A 19,919-nucleotide genomic window follows, 5' to 3' on the forward strand; every position below is an offset into this window, starting at 1 on the left:
AGCCCCCACCTGTATCCCTGACCCTTTACTTACTTTCATGCCTCGCAGTGCCCGGCTAGGCCTGGCTCTGCCTCCCAGTCTGCCAAGAGTATGTTATGTTTCTAGTTATCAGTCCAGCCCTCCTTCTCTGCATTCCTAAGCTACTGAATCGCATCAATAGTTTCCGTCATGGTCTAGCCTTTATGTCTCCATATAAGAGAAATACTGTATTCATATTCATAGAATATTCCTCGCACATGCAATACATTTAGAATAATGCATGCACCAGTCTTAGTGTCTGTTAGCCTTTACCCTGATAACTTTTGGATTCTATCAACATGTACTATAAACACCAGATACTAGATATGCCTAGGTACATGTCGCTCTGACCCTCCAGACTTTCGTCTCCTCTTCTAGTGCAGAAGTCATAGCCCCCAGTTCTCCCTGGTAACACGTCATTGCCAGTTTACGCGCACCACTAGGTTAGAGGTCCCAGCTGCTCAGGTAGCCCCCTCCATGTTTCCGCCCCGTTTATGACGTATTCTGTTACGTTTGCATCACATGTCTATGTATACGCCCTGTACACACCTCTTGTTACACCCACTTTATGCCTTATCTTTCGCGACTGCTACAAACTCCGCCTACTGCTACGCCTACTGTATTGAATGCAATGTAATTGTTTTTAGTATATATATTAATGCACTGTTATTAAAAGCCAGCCAATTCCCAGATCCTGCCCCCGGCAGCTGCCATCCTATTCCCATGCAGGCTGTCCTGTTCCTGTCCTTTTATGCCTGATTAAAGCCTGTATACTTCAGCTACCTCGAATCTTGACTCTTATTTATTGAGCTATCTGTTATTAGAGTATCCTGAAAAATAGAACCGGTAATTAATTATTTATTTACCACATAATGGCGCCCGAATAGGGACTTGCCCTTTCCCCACGCGCCGGAGAAGCCACGCAGGCCCCCTGATCCTCTGCAGCCGTGACGGAACCATACCGGCCACGTGCAGATATTTCTGCTTCAAGTATCCCTCAGGCCCACGGAGGAGACGGAGGTTGCGGTCCAGCGTCCAGACGAGGCGGTGGAGGAACGCGGCGAGTCCCGACCAGAGCCCAAGCCGAGAGTCCAAGGTCCGAGGTATCCGGAGGCCCACCTGTAACTGAAGTCCGAAGTTCGTCCGTCCGTCGTCGTAGCAGTCCAGTCCAGTCCGAGGCCTTCCGTTCTTGCTGCCCGGTGAGTACCATTGCTGGGGTAGTATCTAGACAGGGTCAATTAATTTGTCTCTGGTCCGTGGGTTTGGGTACACAGATCCAACACGAAGTGTCCACCTAGGTGGATGCGGGTCCTGACGTGTCTCTTTATGAGACCGGTAAGTTTCGTACTGTTTTAGCAGTGCATCTAGTCATTCCAGTAAGTTCTGTTCTGTTCTCGAGAAATTCATGTGTTTCTGTTTTCAGTATTCCAGGTAGTATTCTGTCCGAACTGTTATTTTAAATGTTATTTCATGTGTTTTCAATGTTGTGGTATGAGTGATTTGTTTTCAAGTTATTATTGTGTTTATCGTGTATTGTATTTGTGTCCAGATTCCAGTCTAAGTCATGCCTCTGTTCTCGAAGTTACGTCAGTTAAAAACCAGGAAAGGTCTGCTCGAAGAAGCAGTTCCTGTCCCGCCTAGGGACAGTCCAGGTCATTTTATGTATCATAAACATGGCATAAGTGCCATATTATATCTAGACTTATGGGTCGAGTATACTAAAGATCTAGAAGAGAAATATAGATGGCCTGTATCAGGTACATGGGATGCCGAGTGCATCATGCGAGTAGAAGAAGCATTATGGAAAAAGAAATCCAGACAATCCCAGAAAGATGCCATCGAGTTATGGCGCAAAAAATCTCATAAAAGAACCGAAAAAGAAATCAGAAAGTCAGAATTAAGTAGAGAATCCTCAGAAAGAGCCCAAGAAAGGGAATTAATCGAAGTAGGTGAACGAGTTAAAGCCGAACAGTCAGACAGACAGAGAAATGCCCTTATTAAGGGTATGTATCCTCTTCTTGCCGAGGGCTTGCCAAAAGCAACCCCGGAAGCACCATGTAATTTTCCGCCGACATTGGTTCCGATTAAGCTACGTCACAAACCGACCGCAGCTGATATTTTTCTCTCGTCCTATTTGGACGACACAGTCCCAGAATATGCAAATCCTGTTCCGCCAGCTCCTGTAAATAATGTAATTCCTGTTCCTCCAGCCACCGGGGCACCTGTTACAGCACCTGTTACGGTACCCCCGGTCCAGCCCGTAGTACAAGTTCCCGCTACATCGGTCACTCTGCCAGCACGAAGAGTATCAGTCGACGATTCTAGTATAGGGGCCGCGGGGGGAGGTCCTCCTGGTACCCCGCCGCCACACAAACGTGTAACGTTAGTCGAGTTACATGAACGTGCGTTACAGCGTACGCCCAAATATCAGTCCGTTGCAGATATCAGACGAGCTCTCACCGAATGCCGTTATGATCCAGTCCCAGGCGATGATAATATGGTTATATATTCATTGCGTGTAAGACGGGTGACCGAGTATTTGGACACCCTACCGAATATGAAAGAAGATCTAGACAGAATATATCGTTTCATCCGTACAGGAGACGATCCAGAAAGTATTGGCGAAATCATGTCTCTAAGGAAAGCTGAGACCCAGCTCATGCTATTAAAATTTCTAATCAATTGTTTAGTAAGGGAACAAGATTGTCCGACTAAAGATCCGATCGAAATGAGAATTCTGACAAAGTGGAGTGATCATATAGCCGAGGGAAGACACAAGACACTCAGTAGTATAGAGAGTATGTACAAGAAAATTCGTAAGGAAATAATAAGGTTACACGAGAAACGCAAAGCAGCACAAGTAAGCGAGAAAGAAGACAACACTGATACTGAAGAGGTAGAAGACGAGAATACCGCCAGAATAGCGTATGTAGGTAAATCTAGACTTCTAGACCGACATTCACGCCTAGAACACAAGAAAGTTTTTCACCTTCCAGCACTAGAACAAGAGAATCTTGAACAAGTATTTCAAGCTACCGATCACATTCTGAAATCACGTATCGGTTATAGTGAACTTAGTACCATGCATGAACTAGAACTAGCCCGATCAGCAGTCCGATGGACTACTGATTCTACCACTTTTCCAGATGACATAGTGGCACAAATGTTTCTGAAACTGCCCCCAGCCGAGCAGCGACTGGTGGGTATGTATATGATCCAGCACCTCATTACACTGTATGAGGGACAACATTCTGATCCAGGTCCATTACATGATGTTCTGAACGAGTTACTCCAGTATAGATGGAAAGGTTTAGGTACCGATTTAATTAGTGTCATTCTAGAACAGCGCCACAAATATAGAACGTTTCTGAATCCGCATTTTGTTCACGTCTCACCTCCAGAAAGTAAACCATTTTACATAGATAGACAACATCCGTTACGAGAAGTACACCCAGTTAGGACAGCGGGTGGTGAAATGCAACGAGTATTTGTTTACACCCCTATTACCAAGATGGAACTCTTAGAGATGAAGAAATTAATTCCTTGTCACGACAAAGATCCAGCAGGGTTCCATCGAGAATTAAAAGACATGCTCCGTATGGGAGAATACACGTATCCAGATATCATTAAAATGCTAAAGGTCCTGTTGCCCGCAGGGGTATATGAAAAACTCAAGGAAAAAGAATGGGAGGTGGGAGAGAAAAAGATTGATTGGACAGCTCTAGAAGCTGAAGATAATATACGAGTACCAGGTACCGGTCTTGGGGACAAATGTAAAGAATTGCCCGAGTTATTGATACAAGTTTTGCCAAGGTTACTAGCCACGAAAAAGGAAGATTGGGATGCAATCCCAGCATGCAAACAGAAACAGGATGAAGACACTAGTGATTTTTATTCTAGATTTGAGAAATGTTTTATTATTAATAGTGGTTTGAAGACAAGTAGCGAGTCATACCCTCATCTTTTCGTTTCTAAATTAGTCGAGAATTCAAGCCCACAAGTTAAAAATCGAGTTTTGAAAGTCGAAAGTACCTGGCAAGCTAGTACCCCGTCACAAATGCTTCAAATGCTCCAGTATCACCAGAATAGAATCAGGGAAGAGCAAGAACACGAAAGGAGACGTATGAAAGACACGAAAATGAAAGTACTAGTTGCACAATCTGTTCCACAAGACAGTCAGAAGAGGGGTCCGAATCAAGCCAGTCATCCTGCAGCTCCCGTTAAAGGGACATGCAATTATTGTAAACAGCCAGGTCATTTTATAAACGAGTGTGCAGTTCTGAAACACAACATAGCTACTGGTAAGACTAAAGAAAGACCACGTCCGCCTAGACAAGAACAAGTTTCACAGACTTCTCAGCCACCACAGAATGCACCACAGACAGTTCCAGCACCGCAGCCTGTCGCTGCAACACAGCATGTTACACAGCAGATGTACCAGTATGCCCAGACAGAGTATCCAGAGTATCAACAGTATTCATGAAACAGCCTAGAGAGGGAGGTAGGCTTGCCTATCATCGAGATACCTGTAGATCAAGAGGGTCCCTATGTGCACAGTCAAGTATTAGGGAAAGACAGAAAGTTTCTGATTGATACAGGGGCAAGTAGGACTACTATCAGTCATGACGAGGTTCCAGGGGCTCCGCTCTCAGGCTCTAGAAATGTTTCCCTTGGATTTTCAGGAAAGCCTATTGTTAACGAGATTTCAAAGCCAGTTACTCTAGAAGTTGGTCCATTGTCCCGAACTACTGATTTGTTACTTACGAAGTCATGTCCAGAAAATTTGTTAGGCATTAAAACATTGAAAGAATTAGGTGCAGTAATTTGCTGCTCTCCAGAAGGAATACGATTGTTTTTGCGTGACTTTAAAGGTCACTATGTATTACGCGATTTTGATCCAAGATTATCCAATGTACCGCAGCATTTATGGGCGCAAGGTCCAACTGATGTAGGTTTTATGCAAATCACACCCCATCGTGTGACTCTCAAGCAAGGTATAGTCTTGCCACGAATCAGACAATACAGATTGCCACCTGAGGCTGTAGCAGCCTTATCCAAAATTATTGATGAGCTCATTGCTCAAGGAGTGGTTGTAGAAACTGACTCCAATGTATGTAATTCTCCTATCATTCCAGTCATGAAACGTACTGATCCAAATGCACCTCCAGTATATCGATTAGTGATTGACCTTCGAGAACTTAATAGATGTATCATACCCCAGTATCCAGTAGTCCCAGAAATTTCATCCCTATTGACAGCCATTGATTCTGAAGCTACATTTTTCACTGTCATCGACCTCAAGAATGCATTTTTCAGTGTCCCCATTCATCCAGACAGCCAGTACCTTTTCGGTTTTTGTTTAAATGGAAGGAGCTATAAATTCACACGAGCTCCTCAAGGTTTCACAGAAAGTCCTAGTATTTACAGTCAAGCACTTAAAAGACAACTAGACAATATCCACATGCCAACTGACACTGCCCTGCTCCAGTATGTCGATGATCTACTGATCACAGCCCGTTCTGAACGTGACTGCGAACGAGCGTCACTTACAGTTCTGTATTTTCTGGCCGAGACGGGGCACAAGGTGTCCCCTTCAAAGCTCCAGTTCTGTGTCCAGCAAGTGATCTACTTAGGCCACTTACTGTCCAAGTGGGGTAGGCAGTTGACACTAGACCGTATCCAGTTGATAGCGAGTCTTCCACAGCCCAAGACACAGAAGGAGGTACGTGCTTTTATTGGCCTCACTTCTTACTGCAGACAATGGATTCCTCAGTATGCATTTCTAGCCAAGCCACTGATACAGTTAACGACACAGGAGGCAGCCGTATCGACTGTCCTCCCTTGGACATCTGAACATACACTTAGTTTTAATGAATTAAAGAAAGCCTTATGCCAAGCACCTGTTCTAGCTACACCGAACTACAGTAAGCCTTTTACACTTTTTGTCACAGAACGTGATGGTACTGCATTATCTGTTCTCACACAAGATCAAGCAGGACAGTACAAGCCTTGTGCTTATTTTTCGAGCACATTAGATCCAGTAGCCCAGGCTTTGCCTGCGTGCCTCAAGTCAGTTGCAGCCACAGCTCTAGCTATCAGACAAAGTGATTCCATAGTATTAGGACACTCCTTGACAGTACAAGTTCCACACTCCGTGGAAGTTCTTTTAAACCGAACACAGACACAGCACTTGACCATTGCACGTTTAACAGGTTATGAACTGACACTGTTCCAGCCACACATAGAAATCAGACGCTGCAACGTTCTAAATCCTGCTACCCTGTTACCATCAGTTACTTCAAATCCTGCCACACATGACTGTGTGGAAGTCATTAATACTATGACTAAGCCAAGACAAGACCTGACAGACATTGCATTACCTAACCCCGACCTGACACTTTATGTGGACGGTTCATGTATGAGAACTAGTACAGGAGAACTAGCAGCCGCGTACGCAGTGACTACTGAAACCGAAGTTATAGAAACACACCGTATTGACATCCTGTCTGCTCAAGCAGCAGAGCTAGTTGCTCTGACCCAAGCCTGCATACGTGCCAAGAACCTGAAAGTAAACATATATACAGATTCACGTTACGCATTCGGAGTTGTACACGACTTCGGAGTACTCTGGCAGGAGAGAGGTTTCATGACTTCTCATGGAACCAAGATTCAGCATGGTCTCCTCATTCAAGCTCTGTTAGATGCAATACATTTACCGACAGCTATCGCTATCATGAAGTGCAAGGCACATACGAAAGTTACTGACATCATTTCCCAAGGTAACGATCTAGCAGATCGAACAGCCAAGCTTACAGCTCAGACACCAGACATTCCAGTTAACAAGACACAGACATCCACTCCAGAACAGACTACCTGTATGACAGTTAAGGACCCTACACAAGATGTCATAGACATACAGTTACATGCTACTCCTGAAGAAATCAAGAAATGGTCCGAACAAGGAGGGGCCCAGACAGATCAGGGATGGGTGACGAAGGGAAAAGCCACATGGTTTCTCCCCGACTCCATGGTTCAAGTCATTATCAATACCGCACATAGTCCAGCACACCTAGGAGAAAAAGCCATGTTAGACAGTATACAGAACCTCTGGTTCAACAAGCATTTACGAGCTGCAGCCAAGCAGAAAGTCCGTACCTGTATGATATGTTGCCAGTTCAATCCAGGTAAAAGTGTCCCGGTGGAACAAGGTGGATTCCAACCTCCTGACCACCCTTTTGAAGTCCTCCAGATGGATTATATTCAGATGGAGCGATGTCGAGGTTTCAAGTATGTCCTTGTAGTTGTATGCGCTTTGTCCAGGTGGACAGAAGCATATCCAGTTCCAGATTACACAGCAGCGACCACTGCCAAGCAGTTGGTTCGTGAATTTTTTCGCCGTTATGGACTCCCTAGGGTCGTGTATTCTGATAACGGCCAGCCATTCTCATCCGAGTTAATGAAACATGTTTCCCTTCTGTTAGGGTACCAGTGGAAGTTCCATTGTGTGCGCCATCCTGAAGCAGCCGGTCTCGTAGAGAGACATAATCAAACCCTGAAAATCCGTATTGCTAAGACATGTAAAGAGAAAGGTGTAGACTGGCTAGTTGCCCTGCCAGTTGCTTTATTCTACATGAGAATGGTCGCACATTCCAGATCAGGTCTGTCCCCTTATGAGGTCGTATTCGGCCGCCCCCCAAACATGTGGGGTACACCTAGACCCCGCAGTATTACAGATGTTTCCAGCAATATGTTGACAGATTACCTAGCTTCCTTGATGTCTGCCCTACACTCTTGTCGTTCACAGGTTGCCGCTGCATTTCCAGACAATACTGAAGTGAAACCGCACGAGGTCATACCAGGGGACCTCGTCCTTGTAAGGAACTTTGATCGTTCAAGTCCGCTGGAGCCTCGTTGGAAGGAGCCGCGACTTGTTCTCCTGACCACCCGCACGGCCGTGAAGTTGGAGGGCCGCAAGGGGTGGGTCCATCTGTCTCATCTAAAGAAGTTCCATGGAGTCCGAAAAAAAACATTTGCAAAGGACATTTCTAAAGACTGCCTGAAACCAGACACTGATTTGAATCCTGAACTGAAAGTTCCTCTGTTAGAGAAAACTCCGCAACAGGAGTATAAGTTAAAGCTCCGGTCTAGTAAAATAAGTCAGCCAGTTTAATTGTCTAAGTCCCTCTCGGGTGAAACGGTTAGACAGGTCCCTGACATGTATGAGATAGACCCCCATAGTGAGAGAGTTAGTCAAAACTCTATACGATGTATCGTCATTCTAAGTTTCCTATTGTTTCTAAGTTTGATGGTTACCTGCACAAGTTATGCATTACATTTATGTTTTCCAATTTCGCATATAAATAAGTTTGCTAATGCTACAGTAGAGCACACATTTAGTGATCTGCCTCCTCACGAGCTATCCTATCGTCTTGCTATGCGTAATAATAAATTCATCCGAATGTTACACTATTCACACCAGACCAGCAATGCCACTAATTGTTGGGTGTGTGGTCGACTCCCCCCTTTCCAGACACCGAAGGGAGTTCTGCCACTCTTTCCTTATCCGTTTTCACATAATGGTTCGTGTGGAGCATGGTCCATGTTAACGTCATCTTCAAATGATATGTCCCTTCTGAATAGAACATGTTTTCCAGACAAGCAAGGTCTCCCCCATAGAACAGGGTTAGATCTAGAAAATGAAGTATATAATTTAGGTAATTATTCTTCGAATTTTATGGTCCTGAATGTTCAGTCTGATACTACTCCAGACTTACCTGCTATTCCAGTACTACCAGTCAAAGGCGAATTATGTGTCAGAAAGAATGGTTCCGCACATGTAGGACATAGTGATTGTACTACTACTGTCAAGTATAGTGACAGTGGGAAATCTATTTTCAAAGCATCACGTCATTCTTATTTTGTTTGTGGTCAGACCGCATATGTTCGTCTGCCCCTCGATTGGGATGGAACATTTTACATTGCCTTCCTACTGCCACCAGTTTTTCTAGCCCCATCTGATTATCATAGAAACACACATCTAGTACAGGTCAGACATAGAAGGGAGATTGAGTCCCCGATTGTCGATCAAACTGAAACTACTCTAGAACAATATCAAGATTTCAATAAAGGTTTCGTCTTCTTTATAGGACCTATCCAGAATAGTAAGTTAATACGTAGACTAACCAGAACCCTTGAAGCAGTAGTGAATGAGACTACTTCTGCTCTAGGTAACTTAACCGAAGAGCAATCTGCTATGAGATTTGTCGTGCTCCAAAATCGTCTCGTTCTTGACGTCATACTGGCCGATAGAGGAGGAGCATGTAGAGTCATCGAATCTAGTTGCTGCATTTTCATTCCTAATAACGCGCCGTCTGTTTATTCAGCTATAACCAGACTTCATAAAATTGCCCATCAGTTACACCAGAATCCAGGCACCTGGACATGGTCCGGTTGGCTCTGGAGTATCATATCTGCCTGGGGATGGAAAGTATTGTCATTTCTAGGTATTGCAGTAATGATCCTATTCAGTTGCTGCCTCTGTATACAATGTGGCCCTGCGATTTGCGGCATTTGTGCTACCTCTTGTATTCCTAGTCCTAAGTCCCGTTCCAAGACAATTCGAGACGAGCAAATGATGCTATATGAAATGATAGATGGTATCATGAATATTGATGTTTCCTGATGGAAACGTAGGGCACAAGGAGGGAATGTGGAAAAGTAAATTTTGCCATGTCATATGTGCCTACGTGTTCCCCATCTTATGTTATATGTGCATGATCGATATGCATGTATTCCCCTCTGATCGATTAAAGACGCAATTACAGTTGTGTCCATCTCTAGTATGCCAGTTTCCAGTTTTCGTGAATATAACGAATATCAGGCCTATGTAAAGCTACGTTGCCACGTTTTACAGTGTGCACGTTAATTCATTGAATTGTCCCCGTTTCTAGGCCTCAAAAGGGCCCGGACTCAGATTCAGCTCCTGTTTCCTGAACTCTCCGAGGAGCGATACAGCCCCCACCTGTATCCCTGACCCTTCACTTACTTTCATGCCTCGCAGTGCCCGGCTAGGCCTGGCTCTGCCTCCCAGTCTGCCAAGAGTATGTTATGTTTCTAGTTATCAGTCCAGCCCTCCTTCTCTGCATTCCTAAGCTACTGAATCGCATCAATAGTTTCCGTCATGGTCTAGCCTTTATGTCTCCATATAAGAGAAATACTGTATTCATATTCATAGAATATTCCTCGCACATGCAATACATTTAGAATAATGCATGCACCAGTCTTAGTGTCTGTTAGCCTTTACCCTGATAACTTTTGGATTCTATCAACATGTACTATAAACACCAGATACTAGATATGCCTAGGTACATGTCGCTCTGACCCTCCAGACTTTCGTCTCCTCTTCTAGTGCAGAAGTCATAGCCCCCAGTTCTCCCTGGTAACACGTCATTGCCAGTTTACGCGCACCACTAGGTTAGAGGTCCCAGCTGCTCAGGTAGCCCCCTCCATGTTTCCGCCCCGTTTATGACATATTCTGTTACGTTTGCATCACATGTCTATGTATACGCCCTGTACACACCTCTTGTTACACCCACTTTATGCCTTATCTTTCGCGACTGCTACAAACTCCGCCTACTGCTACGCCTACTGTATTGAATGCAATGTAATTGTTTTTAGTATATATATTAATGCAATGTTATTAAAAGCCAGCCAATTCCCAGATCCTGCCCCCGGCAGCTGCCATCCTATTCCCATGCAGGCTGTCCTGTTCCTGTCCTTTTATGCCTGATTAAAGCCTGTATACTTCAGCTACCTCGAATCTTGACTCTTATTTATTGAGCTATCTGTTATTAGAGTATCCTGAAAAATAGAACCGGTAATTAATTATTTATTTACCACACTATGACTGGTGGAAGGTCCCATAATGTCCCTACAACCCTCGGAAGTTCTTCAAGGGGTCTTGTATGCACCAACCTGTCTCTCAGGTTTGGGCCTCTCTTGAATGAGAACAGGGGAGGGGGAAGAGCCAGACGTCCGGAGTTCAGAATCGACCAGTGTTTCTTGACTGTCTTCTGAATACTAGTGGAAAGAGTCCCAAAAGTATGTACGAACGTTAGTCTTTCTAATGGAGCTTTTTGTACAGGTGGTTCCAACAAAGCCAAGCGATTGTTATTCATGGCCCGTTTCATGGATTGACGTACCAGCTTCTGTGGATATTTGCGTGGGATCAGCTGGTTACTCAGAGTCATCGAATGTTCTTTATAAGCTGCAACGGTAGAGCAATTCCTCTGGACACGAAAAAATTGTCCAAAGGGGAGATTCTCCCTTAGAGATCTAGGGTGATGACTATCGAACAGAAGAAGGGAATTCCTTGAGGTGGGTTTTCTGTACAATTCTGATTGTAATCCATCCGGTTTGGCCACAATTAGCAAATCAAGGAAAGCAAGACTCATGCCCCCTATCTCAATGGTGAATTTGAGAAAAGAGTTTCTAGTGTTGAGCCATTCCAAAAATTCAAGGCAGTACTCTTTGGAGCCTCGCCACACCACCAGAATATCATCGATATATCTTTTCCAAGTTTTTAGATTATCGATGTACGGATTGCTGTCACTGAAAATGTGTTGCTGCTCAAAAGAGTGGACATATAAATTCGCCAGACTGGGGGCGTAAACGCTCCCCATACTTGTCCCAGATACCTGTAGATAGACATTGTCCTCAAAACGAAAATGTTTTTGCTTCATGGCCAAAGTGGCGCACGCCATGATAAAGTGGACCGGTGTAATACTGTTTAAGTCTTTGGACTCTAACAATGAGCGGATCACTTCTAATGTCTCATCCTGTGGGATGGAGGTATAGAGTGCCTCAACATCAAAGGAGACAAGTAAATCTGTAGTTATGTCAAATTCCATGTCAGGTAACAGACGTAACACGTCTGTTGTGTCCTTGAGATAAGTGGGCATCTCTTGCACCATTGGTCGCAAGAAATGGTCCACGAATGTCGACAAAGGTTCCAGGGCCGACCCAATTCCGGAGATAATGGGACGGCCGGGGGGCGGCCTCTGTTGTTTATGGACCTTGGGCAAGGCATAGAAATACGGCATCTTCGGATGCTCAGTTTACAAAAAAGTTGATTCTGCTTGAGTGATCCAACCCTCCGATGATGCCTCTCCAATCATCGTCCTGATGGTCAATTTCAGTTGTTCAGTGGGATCTTCTTCAAGACGAAGGTATGCACTCTCATTATTGAGTTGTCGTAAACATTCAGAACGGTAAACATCGGTGTCCAATAAAACGATGGACCCACCCTTATCAGCTGGCTTGATAGTTAATTCTTTGTTGGCTGTTAGAGATTTAAGTGCCAGATGCTCCGATTTCGGTAGATTGAAAAAAACCTTTTTGTTGTTCTCTGAAAAAAGGCTCTCGACTTCACTCTCCATAGCCTGTTCGAAGGCTAGAACCTGTGGTGGCATCAAGTGGGTAGGAGGTGTAAAGGTGGACTTACATTTCAACCCGGTATTGATATCCCTCTCCTTTTGTGTGAGTGGTTCCTTATCCGCAAAGAAGAAGTGTAGTCTAATTTTCCTCAGAAATTTCGCGAGCTCCAATCGAGTCTCAAAGTGGTCGTTCTGATGGGTGGGTACGAATCCGAGGCCCTTGTTGAGGGCTTTCTCCTCTGTTGGAGTGAGAGTGTGTTTGCTTAAATTAATTATGATGTTGGATCCGCACTGTTCTGTGCCGGGTCCTTGGTCTTCGCAGAATTGCTCCTCAGACTCCTTGTCCCTGTCGAAGTGGATGGTGGACTGTAGTGGACCTGAAGTTGGGTTTGTGTTTGACCTCGTCTTTTCCCTCGGGACCTTCCCCGGCCAAATCCTAAAAAAGTAGGCTGGCCAGGAAAGTTACCTTGAAATCCTTGTTGGAAATTCGCCGGAAAATTGGGCATACAAGGGCCCATAGGGGGCCCCATGGATTGGGGAAAAGGGCCTAATTGCTGGGGAGGAAAAAAGGGAGGAGGAACTCCTCCACACTGCCATGGAAATGGTGACCACCATTGTTGTTGTTGGTTTTGTTGGTTACCCCGCCAGCTGTTTCTCAGATTCCTTTTGCCTCGGCCTCGCCCTCGTGTGTTGAAATTGCTATTACTAGTATCGCTGCCAGAAGTGTTATCATCCGAGCTTGATGTCCCATAAGTGGAAGCTGTCGTGCGACTGTTAGTATTAAAGTTGGGCGGGACATAAGAGTCACTTGAATAGGGATATACCCTCTCAAATTTGAATTTATCAAGGTCTTTTCTGAACTTCTCTATTTTTACTGACAAAGTATACTCTTTATAATCCCTATTGTTCTTATTGGCATCATCAAGATTCTTTTGAAAGGCTTTAGAAGAGAGGGTGGTCTTGATTTTTGACTCCATAATTTGAATTTCGATAAGTATGGTGTCTGCTATACGTTTGGCGGTCTGGATGATAAGAATCAACCAGTCTCTGGTGCAACGCCAAGCGATCATAGCCCAGTTTTTAAGAAATTCTTTGTCCGTAAGGAACAGTCTTGGGGCATTCGTCACTATAAGGCCAGTGGGAGCACAATTGTTACGTAGATACTGAGCCATTATTGCACCATGTAGTGCTGTGCGGGTCTGTGATTTTTTAAGGCCCAGCAATTTACCCCATTCATCCTCATTGACTGCAATAATGGTTGGTGTATTCTCAGCTAAATCCGGATGTTGTGCGAGTGCTGCTAATAGGTCATCTTCGGTGAACGCTAGACCCTGATATTCAGCCATGTCTATAGGAGGGGGATAGAGAAGATGCTGTACACAGTAGATATAGAGCGGAAAAAAGGGGGGCTCGACCACAAACTCGTGGTGAGCTGCGTGCACAGTATAGTAGTGTCGCAATTGAAAGGGTCCGCAGCCGTGCGACTGCTCAAGAAACAACAAAAACACTAAGGTGGGGTAGGACCCGGGGCAATTTTTAAAGACCAAGCTCTGGGAACGGCCCCCATAGATACATAACAATACATCAGAGTACCAGAGGGTCTAAAAAGAGGAGGTTATATTTGTGTGTGGAACAAGCTAAAGGACCTGGGACTCAACAAACTAAACCCAAAAATTGGTGTACAGTGACAACTCAAGAGATGGTCAAAAGTACCCATCAGTCACCACTCGAAACCGCCCTTCATCATTTGGGATTTTATTCTCAAAACCATCTATGCAGTTGTATTGTGTTCAGACAGAAGGAGACCAAGGTGTAATAAGTCCCTCCTTCTCAACAAGCAGATAGTATGGTTTACCACTCCTAGTAACTTGTGAGTGGTCAGATGTGGTATGACTGAATAAGTGCAGTGCAAAAGAACTCATAAAGTGAAAAGTAATACACATAAGGAAGTGAGTTTAAAATAGGGTGAGGAAGCATAGAACAGACTTTATTCGGGTGATGCTCGCTCTCCCAATATTAAAAATTTGTTAAAGACAGTTGAACAAATACACTGTCTCAGGGTGGAATTCGGTCGACATGTTTCAGCAACAATTGGACATGATTATCCTTGCTTTCTTCAGGACCATTATAACAAACAAGTGCTACTGCATCAATAAAACAAATAATAAGTGACAGCTAAAAAGCAATAGTTACAGACAAGTACAGAGATCACCTGCAGTTTCCAGGCGAAAAACGTCTTGTCTTAGGCTTACAGCTTATGTCGTTCACTGAAAAGGTTTAGAACAGAAAAAGAGAATCACAAGTCAAGCAACCCGACCACACACACATCACCTCAATTACAAGCTAGGTCTGAGCGCTAGAGACCTTAAACACAATCACACCTAGGGTGTTGAATAGAAACACTTAAAAATATAGTGTAATCGATTTATCATGTCCGGATATATCATTTATATGCCTATGTAATCTTACCATAATTTGTAAGACGTGAAGACCTCACCCCACCTGGCAGTGGCTCAGGAAAGGAGTGAAGCACCGCTCTAAGAAACATGAAAAAAGAAATAAAAACATGTTGTTCCAAAGTGTACACACACCTACATATTACAAAAGGCTGGTAGGGACTAACTAAATCTAGGGAGGATAGGAGTCATACTAGATAAATCCACATTCGTCCCTCAAGTCTATTCTGAATAATATGCTGAGGTCAACATGTGGATAGAGGGACCACGGACATTAGGCCCTTGTCTCCGAAGCGAATTGCCAGCTCTCGACAATCAATACTTTAAAGAAGAGTCAATACTTCAAAGGGGGTTTATTTGCCAGGCGTTTAAGGTGTATAGCATAAACGCTATGGAGACAAATCGCCGTCTTACCTAACCGTCGGTACTTCCTAGCCGGCATCTGAGTCGACTGGGGAGGCACCGGACGGTTGCTTCATGTCTATAAAAGGAGAGACCTGATTTGTCGCCGTGGACGTTTGACTGACTCATCGGCCTCTGGATTTCTAAAGAGCCGTCTGATTTGCTGCCGCGACCACAAGACAAGTTCGGAGGCATGGTAATTGGTTGAATAGCGGACTGAGTGTATTAAACCGCTTATCATTGGTAACGGAACGTACCCTTGGTAACCCTGGTGTTTGCACACGGCCGCGACCACGTGACAGGTTCAAAGGCATCGTGATTTGCTGAATAGCGGACCGAGCGTGTTAAACCGCTTTTTATTGGTTGCGGGACGTTCCCTAGGTAATCCTAATGTTTGAACACAACTTCCCACGATCGATAAACATAACCAGAGTCGGGATCTATAACTATGAGGCCCCGAAGTTGCCGTGTAGGTTTACTATAAGACTCGTTTTCAATGCGCTATCCACGCTTATGCATTCCACAGGATCGCAAATTATACTCGTACCCCGTTGTAACCAGAATGGAAGCAGAAAAGCTTCCCAATCTGTGGGGTGTAGAGGTTCTCAAGACTAAGCATCAAACAGAGACTCAAGTACTTCATCCTACCACTATTTAGTGATGTCGGCAGGGTAGATAAATGAACAAAAAAAGGAAAAGAAGAAGAAGGAAGGAGTTGCAACCCTCGTCCTTAGCATGAATGGCCAGTGAGTTTATATATACAGTTGCTAAAAGGTTGCTATTAGGTAAGCCCGCAGGTGTATAAGTGGAATCAAAAGACAACCAGCGCCTTAGAAAGACCTTGATTAATGCCTAACCTACTTAGATGGATAACACTTCATAGCAGGGGCTTGTTTGTTGCCATTTTGGTGGGTTTGTCCCCCTGCCTTGTGCTCTGGGGTGTTTGCGGGGTTCACCCCTTCTCTTTGTCCTTCCATGCACTTACTCACCCTTCCATCAACTTTCCTTCCACGCTTGAGCTCATTATTTAACATTTAAACATTCGTGCATGCATTCACATAGCCATGCACTCTATCATTCGCTCATTCATCCATCCTCCCATGCACTTACTAATGCCACCAACCCTTGACTAATTTACACATTTATCACGCATAGGGTGACCAACTGGCATGGGTGAAAATTCAGGACAATGAGTGCAAAATTTCAGGGCTAAGGGTCAAAATTCAGGACAAAAATTCAGGAAAAGAGGTCAAAATTCAGAACACAAATTTGAGACAAAAGGTATGTTTTTCAGACACAGGTGAGATAGTATATAAGTAGGTAAATAGACAACCAACATAAGTAAAGGTCAAAATAAGTTTATATTAGGTTGAGACAATTGTGCACAGTTTTTCAGTATGGAGAATGCAGGTAAAACTTACATAGCTAATATCATTAAATGTACCTATTCAGCTGTGGGTCAACCCTGTGACCTTCAGCTGACTTTGTGTCATCATGTGGTGTTCTATGTTCTGAACTGTAAAGATGACATGTTGAATATACTATCAATGACTGCTGAAAACTCTTTTCTTTTGACATAGGTCACCATACATATGCTAAAATCAAACTACATCTTATATGTGGGTTTCTGAACCTTTTTTCCCAGATCACTCGGAAGAAAGAGTCCAGTGTATAGTGCACATCTAGAAGGGATTTTTCTATTGAACGGAGTTGTAGTCAGGTTTCTCTATTGGATGACTAATAACTTGAATTTTTTTTTAAATGGCACTCAGTAGAACTTTAATGCAACATAAACACCTAGATTAATCAAATGCCTTCAACTTACAACTCTTACGAGTTCATGAAACATTGGTGTACATTCATTCAGATTTTTGCTGATGCTTCCAGCATGGCTCCTTGTCAAAAGCAGAATGCCATGTCCTAGACACATGCTGCGAAAAGGTGACACCCCCTGCTGTAATTACCCAAGGGACCATTGTCATTCTGTATGTAACAAACAGCCAAAGTCAGAATGACAATGGGCCAGTCCTCAGTCTGGGTGAAGTCGGGGAGGGGCTGCCACAGCCTCTACAGTTTGAGACGTTCAAGCTGGCCCCGATAGCAATAAGATTTAAACTTTTATTAGGGCTTTTCCAGGGGAACAGCACAGCTTGCTGCACTCCTTAAAATTACAGACAAATGGTGTCCGTAAAAGGAATGATAACTGACAACGGACATAATGCCAAAATAACGGATGGTCCGTAAAATGTATGGACGGTTGGTCACCCTAGTCACACAACCAAACACACAGGAGAAGCACTTTGACCTTTATAATAACGTGACCTATTGGCTTTTCCAATACTTGCTGTTCAGTTGTCATAGGACGTCCAGCCGCAATGCTCTGTGTTTGCAAACTGGTGATTTTGTTCTACCTAAATATGGGTGAGGATACAAGATCTTGGCCACTGGGAAATCATGTTTCTGTGAATATTTGTAGAATGGCTAAAAAATTAGCAATAAAACCGACCAATCCATCTGGATCTGATAAGAATGTCTGTTATATTTTTGCGTTTCTCAAATAGGTGGAGGGATGGAGGGAGACATTTGCAAGATGCTCCAAAGCACGCCAATGCCATACCGGGAAAAGACACAAGCAGGCATTGGCCAACACATAAATACTCATAACATATTGAAAAGAGGTATATGTTTATGATGCTGATTTGATATATGAGAGCCATTTTGACTCAAGCAGGTTTTTCCCTCCTTTCCCTCTTTTGTTCGAGAAACACAAATATACAATAGAACTTGCAAGTCTGATCTGCATTGGTCAGTCTGCTGTTGCTCTACGACTCTTCATTCGGACATTTCTTCATTTCTCCAGTACTTTGTTTCTAAGAGGTTCTTCCCCCCACATGCATCAATGTTTCTTTTTGCATTTCTTAAATTGCGAAAAATAAGGAATCGCAAATTAAGAAATGCAAAAAGATATGCATCAATATTTTCGGTATTCTGTTGGGATTCGGTAAAAATCGCAATTTTTACCGAATCCCAAAGAAATACCGATTTCTTAACTTACTTTTCGCAATTCCCATTGATTCCTATGGGCCAAAAGGCCCATAGGAGTCAATGGAAATTGCGAGTGGCACTTAGAAAATTTCATGGGTGCAGGGGGGGGGTCCAAAGGACCCCCCCATGCACCCCTGAAATGTATTTTTCGCATCATGTTGCACACACACATGTCCTAAGGACATGTGTGTCCGTAACATGAATGTTGAAAAAATAACATTTTACACATGTAACACACTTTTTCCAAATTTACCGAGTGGTTCAACTACTCGGTAAATTTGGCACCCTATTAGCGAATTTACAATTTTTAAAAAAATGATGCATTGCTTTTAAGAAATCGCACATATGCGACTTCTTAAAAGCACCCGCAATTTTAGAATTCGCACACATGTTACGAATTCTAAAATTGCTTCATGCATCCCAAAAAGCACTTTTGCATTCGCAAACGGCCGATTTTAAGGAATCGCACCGTTTGCGAATACAAAAATGCTTGATGCATGTGGGGGTTCATGCCTTGTGAACCATCCATATAGAATCATAAATTGGCCCAAAAAAATAGTTTAAATGTAATTTTAGTTATGACATATCTGCAGTAACATTTCTTTAAACTGGAAAATATGTTGACTTTCCTAATTAAATCTATACATGCATCAACTCAGTGATGCTTGCTTACTATCAATCAATAAAATGAGTTTTGTAAAGGGTTTATGACATCACAACGCATGCCTTTACCATGCAGTCTTTACCACGGATATACCATTACCACACACCTCTTTAACATAGGTCTTTACTATGAACATGCATTGAAATATTTTAAATGAACCAATATCACAAATAACGTTACCACTAAGTCTTTTACCACACAAACCTTTATCACACAACTTTATTTTAATATAAATAAATGGTAATAGATATGGATTAAAAAATAAAATGATATCTACATAGACTATGCAATTATATTGTGAGATATAATATTTGTATCACATTTTTGTTAAAAAAAATAATGCAATTTTCTTCTCGACGCAACAGAACAGAACACAACACATTGCAAAATAAGGCAATATATTGCAACCTTATGCACATTTTTCAAAGGTGATACTGACACACAACACAATGTAAAACAATGCAACAGTATGCACATTCCTTAAAAATCAATATATATCAAAGCAACACAGATCAAAACATTACAACCCATCACAAATATCTCCCAAAATAAATATAAAAGAAAGCATCACGTCACAACACGGCGTAATCGTATTCTAGAGTAGTTAAATAGTAGTTACACATAAAAAATCAGACTTTGTTTAATTTCTACATAAGCAAACACACTGTCCTAACCAGGATGGCTGACAAATTCAGTGAAGGGGTCAAATACATGTTACATTTCACAACTTAAATAATTATAACATTAGTAACGTTTTGCTTCAGAAAAAACATTGTTTTCAGCACATATTTTAATGTGAATTATAGTATACCTTTACAAATCGGATGCCCACCATTTTGTAGTCACTGGTACACTGCCTTCTGATGTGACCACATGCAAGCTCTGAGCTGTTTGCTGCCC

The sequence above is a fragment of the Lissotriton helveticus genome, chromosome 2_1, assembly GCF_964261635.1.
Source record: "Lissotriton helveticus chromosome 2_1, aLisHel1.1, whole genome shotgun sequence".
Classification (NCBI taxonomy): domain Eukaryota; kingdom Metazoa; phylum Chordata; class Amphibia; order Caudata; family Salamandridae; genus Lissotriton; species Lissotriton helveticus.